Source organism: Chinchilla lanigera, unplaced genomic scaffold, assembly GCF_000276665.1.
Source record: "Chinchilla lanigera isolate Chin_1 unplaced genomic scaffold, ChiLan1.0 scaffold00002, whole genome shotgun sequence".
Classification (NCBI taxonomy): Eukaryota; Metazoa; Chordata; class Mammalia; order Rodentia; family Chinchillidae; genus Chinchilla; species Chinchilla lanigera.
Window position 1 is genome coordinate 23,822,536 of NW_004955403.1, and position 16,583 is coordinate 23,839,118.

Genomic DNA, 16,583 nt, shown 5'->3' on the forward strand with positions numbered 1-16,583 from the left:
GGGCCTGCGGGCGGGGGCGGGGAGCCGCGCTGAGTGACAGCTGGGCGGAGCCGCCCCCGCTCTCACGTCGCGGGGCGGGGCCAAGGTGGGGCGGGGCTTGGGGTGAACAATCGCTGCTGAGCGCGTTCCTTCCCGCGCTTCCCTGCTTTCCTCTCCCGGGTTGCCGTCGGAGGAGGGAAATTTTGCGGCAGGTGTCCGGAGTATTTGTAATTAGCTCAGGCGACCCCTCAGTTTTCGCTTCGGCTCCTCACCCGCATGTAACCTGCCACCGTGCTTGCTGCCCCTAAAATTTCTACCTTGTTTTCACCTGCTGTGTAAACAAGACCCATTTTTGACTCTCACGCTTAACAGTTTCTTACACTAACAATCTGCTTTTTCCCACGCTGCGGGCTTAAGGTAAGGAATCACACAAATACTCAGGAGTAAGTGAAGCCTGCGATTTTCTAGTTAAGGAGAGGCCCAAAGAAGTCAGCTTGGTGCCAGCGGGTACACAGCTGCCGTAGTCAGATTGCCTCCAGTTCTGTGTTTTTGTTGCCAGCTACTCAGTACAGAAACTGTTACCCACGCGAACGAGAGTGGTCCAAGTACTGTTTAGAGTACATATTTGCCTCGTCTCTCATGGTCCCAGCCGGTAGTGTACAGACGATGCTTGCTGAGAAGACAAATGCCAATGTGCTACATAAATACTAGCAATTACAGTAGTGCTAAGACCAATAAGGCCACAGATGTATTTTAATGTGTACTGTAAAAGAAATAAAGGAATTGTGAAGAGATTTTTTTTTTTTAAGCGTGAGCTGTGTATGGTGGCGTATGCCTGTAATCCCAGCACTCTGGGAAGGTGAGACAGAAGGATATCTAATTTAAGCCTAGCCTGGGTAGCTACTTAGCAAGACCATGTCTCAAAATAAAAAGTAAAACATATCTGGGGATATAGCTCACTGAAATGGCCTTGAGTTCAATCCCCAGTTCAGAAGGGGGAAAAAAAAGGGTAAATGAAGAATAGAAATAAGGACCCAAAAGAGTAAATACAATCTGAAAAGTACAATACTATGAAAGGGAAAGAAAGTGATCAAATAGGAAAGAACAACTGGGATGAGGGAAAGGAGAAAAAAAGAAAGAAGGGGAAAAAATAGGTATATTTATATACACAAGATCGCAAAGATAATTGTACTACTAATTTCTAATGGCTTATTGAAAGGAACAGTTCATGTGTAATTGTTCGAACAATCTCACTCGTCTCTATCGGGTTATTTGAGTAACCACTTTGAAGATAACAATATGTAATATAACAACCATGGTTAATTCCGATCGTTTTGAAATCCTGCATCGTTTTTATTGTTTTTGTATCGTTCTGTTTTTGTCTTGTTGTTATTTTGTTATTGTTTTTTTCTTTCTTTAAAAAAAAGAAAGGAAGGAAGGGAAGAAGAGGTATTATAGAAGAGAAAAGCATGAGAGATAAAGACAAACACATGGGAAACACTTAAATACAACGGACAGCATAGGCGCTGTCTCCATGTTACTCTAATGAAGCATTTCAATATTTTAAAACTTCTGTTGTTTCCCAATAAATGTATTTATATTCTGCTTTGCAGGGAGCATAGAAGAAAAGCATTAAAAAGTATTTTCAGATACTGTGACTATAGAGTGTTTTTCTATAAGGAATCATTCCATCTGTGAGTATTATTACTGTGTCATTTCAACAAAGGAAAAGTTCAACATTCACACGAAGTAATCTAAAATATTCAGTGGGTGTTTATTCTTTTAAAACAAAGTATTACCTAGGAGATCATTATTAAATAGACAGTGGTATCCATAAATAAATATATATATAAAAATATATATATATGGTTCACCAATATATTCACTCCATGCCTGAATAATAAATTTTCCTGGAATGGCATATGGATTTCAAATGGAAGATGAAGAGGTCTAAAAATGATCCATAACATTTAGTTCTAAAACAATGACATACAAATGCATTGTTTTATCTACAAAAACACAAATGTACTCACGTTTCATTTTTATGAAGTTTTTTGTTTTAAATATCAATAGGAATTCATGGGGCACTTCATTGTATAATACTGTGTAAGTCAAAAATAAGGCAATAATGAATACCTCATTATCATCCCAAGGTGATAATAATCAAAAGAAGTAACTACTATCTTGGTCTCCTCTCCTTTTTCTTTCCTTTTTTAAAAAATAATAGTATAACTGATTTTGAAGGTGCCCTTTTACCTGTAAAATAGTATTCATTCCATTGAGGGTCCTCAAAGTGTACTCCATAAATCCAAATTATTTCAAAGCATAATAGCTTGTTACCACCAGTAATAATATCAATACTTTTGATCAGCTACATGCCAGGGTCAGCATCAGTGGTGGTGAAACTATGGCACTCATGTCACAGCATGCTGTATCACTGAAAGCTCTAAAGTGTTTGCCATCACTGGTCTATATGCTGAAGGTTTTATTCACTTTCCAATTTAAATCCATAGCTCACAATAATAGTAACTGGACACTTACTGTGTATCAGATACTATTCTAAGTACTCAACAGACTTCATCTTCATAACAACCCTTAAAAATGATGTTATCTCCATCAACACATGAGTGTCCTGAGGAACAGGAAGCGAATTAACATGTTTATTGTCTCAAAGCTAATGAATGTGAGAGCTAGGATTTGGTTATCACTCCATATGGGGTAACTTCAGAGCTCATACATTTAACCACTATACCACAGTACTTCTGGAAAACTCCGTGATTTGGTTATCTGGTGTTACAGAGGAAATAAAACAGAGTTTAAGTCCATGAGCCTAAGACTTGTGTTCCATACCTAAACAGTGTTTAGCTGTGCAGCTATGTGAGAATAGCAGCACTTTAGCTACGCCGTTGACAAATGTCAAGTGATTATAACTTGAATTAGTGAAGGGAAAACTGGCCTGACATTTACTGAGTATACTATAATTCAGTACCATGATCTTTCCAGTATAGTAGTACCTTGTTGCCAGGAGTAATGCAGAGCTAGAGAAAAGTACAGAAAACTACCTCAAAGCACATTTTATAGTGCTGCCTAGTCAGCGCTGACCCTACATTCACTTAACAAATAGGAATTGGTCCTCTGCTGTGCGTGTCACCTGAGGAACCTTGAGAGGAGACCAAGGTAAGAGGATAAAAGGGCCAAGGGGCTTGGACCAGAAGCTACTGAGGGAGGAAAGGTCCTAAATCAGTTTTTAAATTAGCATCTTGATGCCTTTCCCAGTAATTGGTATTGAGTCCTAACAGGCAAGTTAAATAAGGATACCTTATATTCCTCATTGCCAAGTACATTCTGACATGTTGTAATTGGATGCTCTGTAGGGCTATCATCATTATTCCTTTTTTCTAAGATGAAAATGACATCTGCCTTAACTCCTAATTATAAAATTAAGATAGAAAGTGAAAATATTGATAATTTAAAAATATGAGGCATGTAAGCAAGTAATAACACCCGGTCTTTGTCTAAGTGTGTGATGCAGCTTCCTAAGCCTCTTGGCCCACCTTAGAGGTAGTCACAGCACTGAAGAGAAAAACCAATGTTTGCCTTCGATGACTTTGGAGAAATTTGTGAATAAAGCCATTGACACAAGTCAAAAGATCTAGCTAGCATGTTAGTGTCTTCTAGTAATTTACTGTAAGACCAGAACAAGACTTAAATCAGTAAACTTCTTTTTCTTATAAACTCAGAAGCAAAGTTCAGCACATACATAAGGAGATATAGATAGGTAAGGAGGAGGGGTAAAGGGAGGAGAGAAGAAGAGAGAAGATAAAATTATTGTCAAGTTTCAAAAAGGAAATCATAAAATACCATAAAAGCAAAGAGTACAATGCCAAAACTTGAAGGAAACATACCATAGTATGACGTAGAGAAAAATGTATCTCTGAATAAAATTTTAGAACATATATAAGTTATAGTGAGTTTGATTCATTGATACTGGAAAATGGGCAGAAATACCTCCATATTATCTTTCGGAGTTTTTTTTTGGGGGGGGTGTCTACTTGCCACTGAACCCAGGGTTTTTGCAATGAGTTGCATCCCCAGCCCCCCATCTTTTATTTTATATTTTAAGACAGCATCTATCTAAGTTGCTAAGTGGCCCAGGCTGGGCCCAATTTTGCCGTCTTTCTGCCTCAGCCTCCTATATATTAATCTTTAAAGAGAAACAATTACAGAGAAAAGTGCTGAAAACTAAGTTAGCTGGTCTCAAGATAAATAATCAACAAGGGTAGATCACAAAAAGGATAATTTCAGTTGCTCTAAGTGTTGACCTGAAATTCAGGGAAATATTGTGTTATTATTTACTGTTGCACCCCATTCCCCATAATAGCCACCTTATTTACTAATGATTTTGTGTGTCAGCCATATGGGTTGGGGGCAACTAGGCAGTTCTACGCTTCTGTTCAGGGTCTCTAATGAAGTTGTGGACCACTGGCACATTGCTTAGGAGCTGCTTGTACTACTGAACCTCCACTGAAATAGTTTCTCTTTGCTCCCTGTGTTCTTATCCTCGAAGGGCTTAGCTTCACCTTTTCAGAGGACAATCACAGAGACTCAAACTTACAAGTTGTTTTATTTTATTTTATTTTTGCGGTATTGGGGATCAAACTCACAACCTTGCATTTGCCAGGCACGTGCTTATGCCATTGAGCTATATCCCCAGCCCACAAGTTGTTTTAAATTGTGGCCTTTTTACATGTGCTAACGTCCCCTTGGCCAAATCATATGGCCTGTCTGGGAATAAATAAGGGAGCAGCCTCAGGTGGGGTTTTTGTTCTATTACTTTAATGACTTACCACAATTTGACAGACTATATTAGTCAGTTTCTGGTAGATTATCCAGCTGCTCACCCAAATCACCCAATTCACAATGATTCAGTACTGCAAATGAGTTAAAGCGCACATTTCTTGTCTCTGGTACTGACAGTCTTCATAATCTGGTCCCATCTGCTTAGGAAAAAAAAAAAGAGCTTGAATGAAGTAGGGGTGAGAGAGATAATAGAAAACTGTTTTTGCCAGTTGAGAATTTGGTAATAAAGATCTTACTCACATAGCTTAGCTTTATTTAACACTAATATTTTTGAGAAATAAAACATAAAGGAAAAAAATAGCAAACTCACTTAGACTTTGATATCCAATGTTAGCAGTTGGCAAATTACAAAGCAAATAAATTGTGACTACTTGATAGCCAATATGTCCAAAATAAGTATTGGCTAATAAGCTTTCACTATCTACCTGCTATTTCACTTCATTTGTCATGAGCAAAGGAAAATATAGTCAGTGCACAAAGACTGATGAGATGTGGCCTAAACGTTTATGAGCAGGGCCCTGGCCTACGACCACTGATCTCCTGCTCAGGAGTATGATGACAGAATAAAACACAAGCACAGACAAGATATATACTTTAGTTATCAGGGCCATCGGGATGGTGAAAACCCAAAGACTAAGACCACAAAGTATGCTGTCCTTGGCCTCTATTAAGTGCACAGCTTGATTGAGGGTGTGTTGGAGGGCTGCAGAAAGCAGGGGGCATGAACTGCTAATGAGGTCAAGGTTCAAGAATTGAGCAACAATGCATTTTTGGAAAAGTACACAGGAGCAGATCATGGTTAACTAGTAACCTGACTATCTGCTAACTGCAATTACTAAGCTAGAATTTGGATAAGTAAAGTCCTCAGCTGCCATGTTATCTTGCTTTGAGGCACCAGAACTTAACAGAGTCTGCTAGTCTCAGTTCTGGCCATTGGCTTAAAGATTAATCTGCCTGTGAGCCAGCCATGGGTTTTGCCACAAGTCACGTAGGCCCAGGACAGACTCTCAATTTATTCTTGTATTAATATCAATTATTGCCTACTCTGCACTGCATCAAGTTGGTCCTCAGGAGTTTATAGCTATCCAAAATTCTTTTGCTGAAACCTACATAATCACCAATGTGTTATTAGGTAAGGCTTTGTCTTGGTTATTTTTCTCTTGTTCCTGAGACAAAATACCTGACACCCAAAATTAAGGAAGGAAAAATTCATTTAGCTCACAGTTTGTGGAGGTTACAGTCTATACTCAGCTGACTCCACGGCAGAGAGGCACATGGCAGAGGGCAACAAAAGGGTTCATGGCTGTGGAAGACAGCAAAAGCAGCAAGAGCAAAAAGGGAGGAGGGGCAGCAAGCAGCCTCTTTCCTTCCCTTACATTATATGCAAACTACCTGCCCCAGGGCAGGGTAGCACTCATATCCATAATCTCAGCACTGAAGGTGGCACAGTGCCTGCCTGGCAAGCGCAAGGTCCTGAGTTCAATTCCTAGTAGCAAAAAAAAAAAAAAAAAGACGACATAATTCCAGCATTGGACTATGGATCAATCAGAAACTCTAGAAGCCCAACCCATGACTCCCATGACTACATGAGGCTTTGGGGGCACATCTAGACACAAACCATGACAGGCTGCTTGGAGGTGATTAGGTCATGAGGGCACAGCATACCATAAATGGTATCAGTGCCCATGGAAAAGGGCTGAGGGAGCTGCTTTGCCTCTTGGACCATGTGAGGACACATGAATGAGGAACCATCTCTGAACCAAGAATCAGGCTCTCCCTAGACACCTTATGCTGACACCTTGATTTTGGGCTTCCCAGCCTCCAGAACTATGCAAATAAATATCTATTACTCATAAGTTACCTACATCAATGGAATTTTGTTATAGCAGCCTAAAAGACTAAGACACTAGGGGCAAGACAAATTCATCACACCAATAAAAGAATCAAAATCATTTTAAGATATAAAACCTTAAAAATTATTTTTCATGATAAAATATACACACTATAACATTTGCCATTTTAAACATTTTTACATTTATGTCTCAACAGCAGTAAGTACATTCATTTTGTAATATAATTGTCACCACTACCCATCTCCAGAAATTCTTTCCCCAATCCATACTGAACCTCTGCACCCATTAAACAACTCCACATTCTTTCCTCCCCTGGGAACTATCATTCTGCTTTATGTCTATGAATCTATTCTAGGTAATTTCATACAAATGGACACATATAATATTTGTGCTTTTGTGCTTAGTTCACTGTCTTTAAGTTTCATTCATATTTTAGCATATATCAGAATTTCATTCCTTTTTATGTTTCACTAATATTCCGGTGTGTGTGTGTGTGTGTGTGTGTGTGGTATGTGTGTATTTTATCCGTCTATCCATTTTGATGGACTGTTAGGTTGTTGTACCTTTTGGCAATTGTGAATAATGCTGTGATGAATAAGATATACAGATATGTTTGAGATGCTGTTTTCACTTATTTTGAGTATATATGCTACAGTAGAATTGCTGGGTTACATAATTCTCACTAATGCTCTATTTTTAAGGAAATGCCACACTGTTTTGCACAGCAATAATTCTATTTTACATTCCCACAAAGAGAGCACAAGGGTTCCAGTTGCTGCCTGTTCCTGCCAATCCATGTGCTTTCTGTTATTTAATTTTTGCAGGGAGTATGTTTTTGATAGACATCTTGGGATGAAATTGTTATCGGCAGTTAAGTTAGGTAAAATATTATAGGCAGTCAGATAGGGCTAGGCACTTGAAGGAACCAGTGCAGAAGACAAAGGACCTCCACTGTGGGGCCGACCTCAACACAAAAGATGAAACAAATGTACCCACATACTTCCTAAAGATAAACATCAGGGATTGATATTCTAAATAAGTATCAATCACCTTGAGAAAGCCAGGAAGAGCCACTAACCCAGTCTCCCTCCAAAACCTCGTTCTGTATTCATGCCCAGTTGCTACATGCCTTGCTTCCCCATTTGATCCCGATTTAATTAATATTACCTCAGCAATTATACTTGTAATTTTATTGGTTAACCATAGTTTTGCCCCACCTCATGCTCACCTTGCAATTTCCCATTTTTCCAACCTTGGACCTCCCTGTCATAGATTTGCTCTATAAAAATCCCTAAAAAAGGTAGGGTCCTTGGCAACCCACTGAGGACTCCTCTCTCTGAGACAGAAGCTTTGTTTGTCCCAATAAATATATTCTGCTCTTAACCTCCGTTGTTCCTAATTTTTTTTTTTTTTTTTTTTTTTTCGTTTTTCTCCGGTACCGGGAACCGAACTCACGACCTTGCGCTTGCCAGGCAGGCGCTTTTGCCGCTGAGCTAAATCCCCAGCCCCACCTAAAATTGATTCTTCAATTTTAGAGAACAAGAACTCGTAGGGACATTTAGCAGGTTGGAAGTTTCTTCCCCTTATATCAAAATGACACTTCATGTGATTTTGATTTTAATGATTAGTGAAGTTGTGCATCTTTTCTTGTGCTATTAGTCTTTTGCATTTTTTATTTGCTTGTTTTTGAGACAGGGTCTGGCTATGTAGTTCAGGCTGGCTTTAACTCGTGTTGCCCAGGCTAGACTTGAACTCCTGACGATCCTCCTAATAGCTTCCCCAGTGCTGGTATTACAGGCATGTGGCACCACACCTAGCTTGTAAATCTTCTTTGGGGGAGTATGTACTCAGGTTCTTTGAATAGTAAACTTCTGACCACAAGGTTCCTATCCCTGGGAATTGGTATCCACATGGTTTCTTCATGAAGAATTGAGTGAAATCCTTTCTTTTAACCAACAAAAAGAACAGATAAATGGTTCTCTGTTCTGTAGTTGTTGGTAGTTAGCGCCAAAAAATACAAAATGCATTGTTTAGAACATAGAATTCTTTACTGAGATTCCCTAATATATGATTAAATCTCTACTTCCTAACTTTCTCTACATTTTCATGAGTACCTACTATACTAATGTCCTATTTTCACAATTACAAATGACCACACTTTAAAAGCTTGAAACAGCACAAATTTATTGGACTGTGATCTGGAGGTCAGTTATCTAAAACCAAGGTACCTGTGTTCCTTCCTCAGAGGAAAATTCCTGCTTCAGTCTCCTGAGGCTGCTTGCATTCCTTGGGTCATCGTCTCTTCTTCATATCTGCTTTAGTGTCAGAGCTCCTACTACTGATTTTGAACTTCGTGCCTCCCTTCTTATAAGGACTCTTGTGGTTATACTGTGCCCTTTGGTTAATCCAGGTTTAACCTTCCCGTTTCTATCCTACTCACATCTGAAAAACTCCCGTTTGCAAAAAAGGTAGCACAGGAGTGTGTTCCAGGGATTAGGAGATGGGCATTTTTGGCATAACGTTATTTTATCACATCTACGGTGTGCCTCAGAAGGGTAACAAGGAAATTAAGGCCTTCAGTATATTCAGCAGATAGCATTTTCCTCTTAGATTATTTTAACTACATCTCCTTTACCAGTACACTTTCCACTGTGTTTGCAATGTGTTCTTCATCCAAAGAACAGACTATGAACATGAACAGTCTCAAATAAACCTTGCTGATATAAAACATCGCACAATAACCCTACGTTTTCATTATTGTCGTTTCGGCAACGAATTACGAAAACAACCAGAACAGCTTTCTCTTACAAACAACCCACAAAAACTTAAAACTTCTCATCCTATAGCATAATAGGTAGAAAGGGGCAGAAACACATTGACCACTCCCTGGGCAACAGCTGCCCTAAACTCGACCCTTCCAGCGTCGCTCGCCGATCTCGAGTCCAGAGTTGGAGCGCACCGCCAGGGGCCTCCCTCACCCGCGCCCGGAGACGCCACCCAGGGGCGCTCACACGCGCTTCCGGCTCCCGCGGCCCCTCTTTTCACTTTCCGCTCGCTCCGCCCCCGGAAGCTCCCGCGCGACTCTCGGGACTCGTGCGCGTGCGCGCTCCGCAGGGAGTCGCGTGCAAGCCCGCGAGAGCGTGCTGGTGTGTCCGTGCGTCTGTGCGTGCGTGCGTGCGTGCGTGCGTGCGACCGGGCCCGCGAACGCCCCGGCTCCCAGGTGAGCGTCGCGCGAACTCCCCTTCTGGGACCCTGTCCGCGGCGAGTCCTCCGTAACCTACCACCCGTTCGGGATCCGTTTGTGGTCTCCGTGCCCCGGCAGCGGCCAGCACTCGGGGTCGGTACGTCGCAGCCTGCGCGGGAGGTCGCAGGCGGGCCGGGCCGGCCCCAGCCCTCCGCCGCGTCTGCCCACACCCCTCGCCGCGGCCGCGGGTGTAACCACAACAGAGGCGTCCGGGTAGGGACGGCGGGCCTGCCCCGGGCCGCGTTGGAGGTGGCTGGGGCCGGGGTCGGCTCCAGAGTGAAATGAGGTCGCGTCCCAAGCCCAGGTTCTGATTGCTGAGCACACCTCCGCGGACTTGAACCCAGACCCCGAACCTGAGGCGCTCTGGTTTGTCTGCTTCCTCCTGAGGTCGGGAGCGGGTCGTGGTCGGAGCTTCAAGTTCGTTGATAACAGATTTTTACACTGGGCCAAGATTTTTGTGTATCCCACTGAGTATTTTTTGGGGACCCTATTATGTATCTACAGAAATGTAGTGTCACGGGAACAAAACGAGACTTTGAAAAAAAATCGATTTTTTTATTCTATGTTTTTTCTTGATGTCGTGTGAAATCGCTAATATTTCTATTGCCGGCTCCTGAGCTATACAAATGGTGAGTGTCTACGAGACCCTTAAGCAACTTAGGCAAAAACTCGCCTTGATGGAGCACCAGAGGGTTTTGATCTAGTGAACTGTCATTTAACTTTACCCTTTCCCTTTGTGTTGTAAAGAGAATCTTAATTATTTTATGAAGCTATTGTTCTTATTCTCTACTGTAATTAAATCTCACTAACTTTGGAGTGAATGTTACTAGAGAATTACTTAGTGGATGGGATTATTTGATACATTTTCCTGTCCATTAAATCACATGAGTGTTTAAATCCTTACAATAACCTTATCTGTCAGATAATGTTTTTTTCTTTTTGTTTTTTTGGTTTTTTTTTTTTGCGTTACCGGGAATCGAACTCGACCTTGCGTTTGCCAGGCAGGCGCTGTGCTTCTGAGCTAAATCCCCAGCGCCTTCTGTTAGATACTGTTTTGTTGTTTTTTTTTTTTTTTTTTTTGGTTTTTCTCCGGTACCTGGAACCGAACTCACGACCTTGTGCTTGCCAGGCAGGCGCTTTTGCCGCTGAGCTAAATCCCCAGCCCCCTGTTAGATACTGTTGATCTAAGTTTAAACCTGTTTCCCAGTGGAGTGCACCTCTGCTGAACTGTGACCAGTCAGGGAAGCAGATGGCTTACAAGGGTATCATTCTGATGTATATATCTGAAGCGGGTAAGGGAAAAGGACAAGAACTGTGAGAAAAATAAATTGAAAAAAAGGTGATTTTCCTGCCTACATAGGTAACAAAGAGCAGAACTAGAGTTCAATCTCACCTGTCCTAACTCCAGACTTCTTTGTGGGATAACATGCTTTAAATGACTAATAATTATCAGGTCATCCTCCAGGCCCTGGGGATATAAAGGATGAGCCCCCAGTCTGATAAGGAATCTTTTTTCCCCTGTGATGGTACTAAGTATTGAACGCAGGAGCCTTTACACTTACCAACATTCTTAGCCCTTTTTTAATTTTTTGAGACCAGATTGCTCTAAGTTGCCCTGGCTGAGGTTGATCGTGCTGTCCTCCTGCCTCAGCCTGCTAGAGTGCCAGAATTGCAGGTGTACTAGTGAACCAGGCTGATTTATTGATTTGTTTATTTTTGAGAGGAGGTCTTGCTATGTTGCCAAAGCTGGTCTGGAACTCCAGGGCTCCTTATCCTCCCATCTCAGCCTCCCAAGCACTGTAGAGCTGATGGGCACCTCTAACCAATCTGGTAAGGAGACAAGTCTAGGGGAGGGGGAGGAAAACTTCCTCCTTTATCCTCTTAGGTTTTGCACAGCTGGCCTCCTGGAAATTAAATTGACAAGACAGATTAACAAGAGAAAGGTTACACATTTTATTTATGACATGGGGCCTTCCTGGAAAAGAAGTGTTAAGACCCAAAGTAGAACTCTTTTAAACACAGAGTGGTAAATTGTGAAAACAGAACAAGCCTGTAGAGGATGTGAACTGGGAAGGTAAGTACAAGGGGAAACTAATGGAAGATAAGGGCCTAACTCATCTCAGTGCCAACTTGCTTTTCTTATTTTTTTTTCTTTTTTTGGTTTTTCTCCGGTACCTGGAACCGAACTCACGACCTTGCGCTTGCCAGGCAGGCGCTTTTTGCCGCTGAGCTAAATCCCCAGCCCTTTTTTTTTTTTATTTTATTTTATTTTTTTTTTTTTCCAACTTTCTTTTCCATGGCCAGAAACCTTCCCTGTGAGAGAGGAATGATGGCAGTTTTCATTCTTCAGAAACTTCTGCTTTAGTCACAGAAAGTTAGCTGTGGGAGCCTTTCTGAGTTTGCTCTCAGTTGTCCTCAGCTCTAACGTGTCCTCATGCTGAAATGTCATAATTTGGGGTAGCAAGTTGTGATTCCCCTTCACAAGCAAGGAAGAAAACTGTTAACTATGAAAAATAAGGGTTTCCTATGGCTCGTGGACAGACTTTGGGATTTAGACTTGGGAGTTGAGAAACAGATTCTGTCCTCCTTGCATTCTCTTTGCAAGTGAATTCTCTCTGTAATTCTCTTTGCTTCAGCAGACCTGATAGGTCATTCTCTCGCAAGGTAGCCCATTCCAGTTTTATGTTCTTATGCTAAACTTGGAACAGGTGTTTTGTGCACCCTATCTCTTGATACAGATTCTATCTTGGAACTACAAGTAGCAAATCTAACACCTTTTTTGAAAGGTGAAAGATTTATGCAATCTGAAGAGAAACTGGAGTATCTAAAATCTTTTTTAATATCAGTCCTGAAGTGAAAGTATGTGAACATTCCCTTTCCCTTAGTCATTACTTTCATTTGTTACAAGTCTCTTGTTCTGTAAACCATTAATCATGACTTAGATTCTATGCTCTTTACCTAGAATTAAATGCTTCATTAAAAAATTGACCAAACAAAATACAATGAACTTATCTAAGACTGTATAGAGCATAAACTCCAACATTTAAAGTTACCAGAAATTACTAACAGTAATTTGTCTGTTTTGTCTTACACACACGCGCACACACACACACAGAAGCATGCTTCTTTGGAAAGGGAGTTTGGTCACAGTTTGGAATAGGGGGAGCTACTAATTAATTCGAAGTTTAGTCTTAATTGCATGGTTCTTAATCATGTCAAAATGAGAAAGGAAAGAACAGTATTCAGCACTTTACATTTTATTTTTAAAGGTAAATTTTCTTAGCAAAAAGGGTAACTTTTGGGGGTGTTTAATCTTATGTTGGGGGTGTATGAAAACTGTCCATTCAGTGACTGTTTGGATTTCCTTTGTTTTTCTCTTTGAACCTGAGTAAGTAGAATTGGATTGGTAATGATCCGTTGTAGTCTTTAGGTTTGTGATGACCAGTGATTATAGGTCCTTGCCCAAGTCTGTTTTTCACCAGCCTTATTCTTCCCGCTCCTCATAAGGTTATACTGTTTGCGTTTTTATGTCTGTCCTTCCAATCCATGCTTTATAACTGTTTGTATGTCTGTGCTCAGGAAGAATGTAGCATTGCTTTGTGTATGTTTTAAGTTTTACACAATGACAATATATTGTTGCTCTTTAAATTCTACTTAGTCTACATTATTTCTGTAGATCTCAGCTTAACTTTTTTTCTCATATAGCATATGCTTATATAGCATTTTATTTATCCATGTCCATTTAGTAGACATTGAGATTATTTCTAATTCATCACTATTACAGGGTTATTATGAACATTCTTCTACATAGTTCTAGGATCAGACAGCCGGGAAGTAGCAGAACCAAGCTTTAAGGTTGGGGGTTGTCTGACTCAGTTCACTGTTTTTCAGATACCACCTGATTCTCATTCATCATTTATAGCACAGATAATTTTAGAGTAACAGTAATGGAATTTTTTTAAAAGTTCCAATGAGATTGAATTGTTGGTGATTTTTCTTCTAATGGTTCAACTTTTAATTTCTGTTTTGTCCCTCTAATTTTTATTTAAAGGAATAAATTGTATCATTAATCCAACATAGATAGCAGTTTTATATTCTGTAATTTTCATGCTGATATATTATCTGCATCAGGTCTATGAACTTTTTCAGTGAAAGGTCAGATGGTAAATATTTTGGTCTTTGTTCGTCATAGGCTAACGCAGCTCCTCAGCTCTGCAGTTCTGGTATCAAAGCTATCAAAGCTAAGATGTAAACCCATGAATGGGCTGTGTTTTAATAAAACTTTATTTAGAAAAACAGATAGCAGGCCAGATTTGACCCTGAACATCCAGTTTGCTGATACTGGATCTATGTAATTGTTTTAATGCCATCATGGTTTTTTTGTGTATAAATTTTTCAGTATTACAAGTAATTTTGTAATACCATTTTGTCTTTTGGATGTTATATCCTTAGGATAAATATCCAGAAATGAAAATAAAAAGAGGGCATTGTGTACAGTGAAATGTTGCTTAAATGTTGAAATGTACTTACAAATATTTCTGTTTAAATCTAATTTTATGTTAAAGTTTTAAAGCTCACTTGTACTTTTATAAGTCTTCACTGAGTTTATAAAATATATTCAATTTCAGTGAACATTGTATACCATTTGAAAACTTACCATCACAACTTCTGTATTTTAATTTTCTTAAGTACCTCAAACACCTAAGAAGGAACACTTAAAATCTAACACAGAAAAATCTTCCTGTATACCAAGACTGTACCAAGACATTGTTTATAAACCAAGTAAGTCTAAACTTACTAATTTAGCCAGTCAGATTCTCTAAGGCGTTTAAAAGGTTACAGTTAAATTTTTATAAGTCTAAGGGCTAAGGATGTAGCTCAACAGTAGAGTACTAGCCTTGTGTATCTGAGGCCCTGGGTTTGATTGGAGCAGTGTAAAATAATAATAAATACAAATTTACAAGTCTAATATATGTGAATTTCTAAAGTCTTCAAAACCTTAAAGCCACACAAAATGTATTGGATGATAAAATGTATTACCACGTATGCTTAAGCCATTACATTAACGTATCATATTATACTTAGTAATAGAAGTTTACTTTATTTGTAAATCATGGCTATCATTGTTTTTATATCTTCCCTTAGGTTACATGGTCACTTAATGTGCTGGCTGTTAGGCTATGCATTAATTAATCTTTTATTGCCTGATTTGATATAATGGAATTAGTCATAATTTGACTATAAAGAACACAGAATTGCATTGTTGGCTACAAATAATTGTAAACATTTATGTCTGCGCTTTTTCTTTAACATAGTATGTGTTATCTGTGCTGCCTTTTGTATGTCATTATGGACTCATGACTTTCCACAGAGTTACTATTTTTATTTTGTATATATTTTTCTCTTTATTATTCCTCCATGCTAAATTATCTAGTTTCTAAGTGGCAGCCTTTTAAAACTTGATTTTTGTTTAATTTTCACTACCCCAGGCATATTTGAATATTGTACTTTCTGTAACAATAAAATATTCCAGTAAGATGATTGTTTTTCTTTGCTTTTGGCAATAAAATCAGCTGCCTTCCAGGGAATCCTAGGCTTTTTTAGTGGATAATAGTATTAGAGATCAATTCTGAACTTAAGATTATCTATAACAGATAATGTGACATTGTTTCTTAGAATACTGGGATAATATAGGGAAATAGCGTTTTAAGGTTATAACATTACAGTGTGATGTTTCCACTTTAGTTCCAATTGTGTGCAATATTGATATTTAAAATAATTTTTTTAAAAAATGACTGTACTGCATACATAAATTTGTAGGTCAACTAGTAATGTGTATAACAAAAACAGTTCTTGCCCCAGACAAGGCAACTGTTGAAATGTTTTAGTCCATTTCTTCTAATATTGTACTTTATGTATATGTTGTGAGCAAGCTATGCTATTAGCATAGACCAGACACATTTGTGTACTGTATTTCCACACTGTCAGACTCCCCACCCTACCCTGTACAACACAAGGATTGAACACAGGGCCTTCCCTCCGATCTGTACCCCGAACCCTTTTTAAGTTTTTAATTTTTAAAATTTTCAGACAGGGCCTTGCTAAGTTGCCCAGGGTCTTGAACTTGTGATTGTCCTACCTCCACCTCCAGACTGTATTGAATAATAAATTTACAAGTTATTGAATTTTGTTAGCCATTCTCGCTGAGTACTAGGTTTCAGTTGATATCCAAAGAGGTAAGCAATTGCAAGTTCTTTTATTCCAATCTTAGTTACTAATATCTTTACACTGAAGTCATACATCTCTCTTCATACAATGATATGTAGATTACAGAAGGCTAGGAGCCCACAGAGTTGTGAAGACTCACCACAGATGGCTAGATAAGATTACAGACCAGGTTGTATTTCCAGGGACAGGACTTGTTGAGAGGACAGGGTTGGTTCAGAGCCCAAGTCAAAACAGCAGACAGATTGAGTGGGCTGTGTCAAGCATGGAGATGGAGTGGAGGGGAGGTCTGGCAGCAGAAAGCCAGAGTTCCTCACCTGCCGACTTTGTGATTCATCTGGCAGGTGGTCTGATGATGTGTTGGTGTATGTTGCCCTTATACCCATATTGTTGGGTACCCTTTCTTTTTTTTTTTTTTTTTT

The 16,583-nt window shown here is 39.6% G+C and overlaps 1 protein-coding gene across 6 annotated transcripts in view; it reads left to right on the forward strand.

Moving 5' to 3' along the window:
• Cfap97 (cilia and flagella associated protein 97) overlaps positions 1-16,583 on the forward strand; it is a 43,308-nt gene that overhangs the window by 1,034 nt on the left and 25,691 nt on the right. The window contains exon 1 of one of the 6 annotated variants that reach the window (XM_005373474.1): positions 9,805-9,912. The exons of 1 other annotated variant lie outside the window; for it this stretch is intronic. The gene's annotated coding sequence lies outside the window, so the exon portion shown is untranslated. 4 more of the 6 variants (XM_005373478.1, XM_005373477.1, XM_005373476.2 and 1 more) reach the window with 4 other exon arrangements.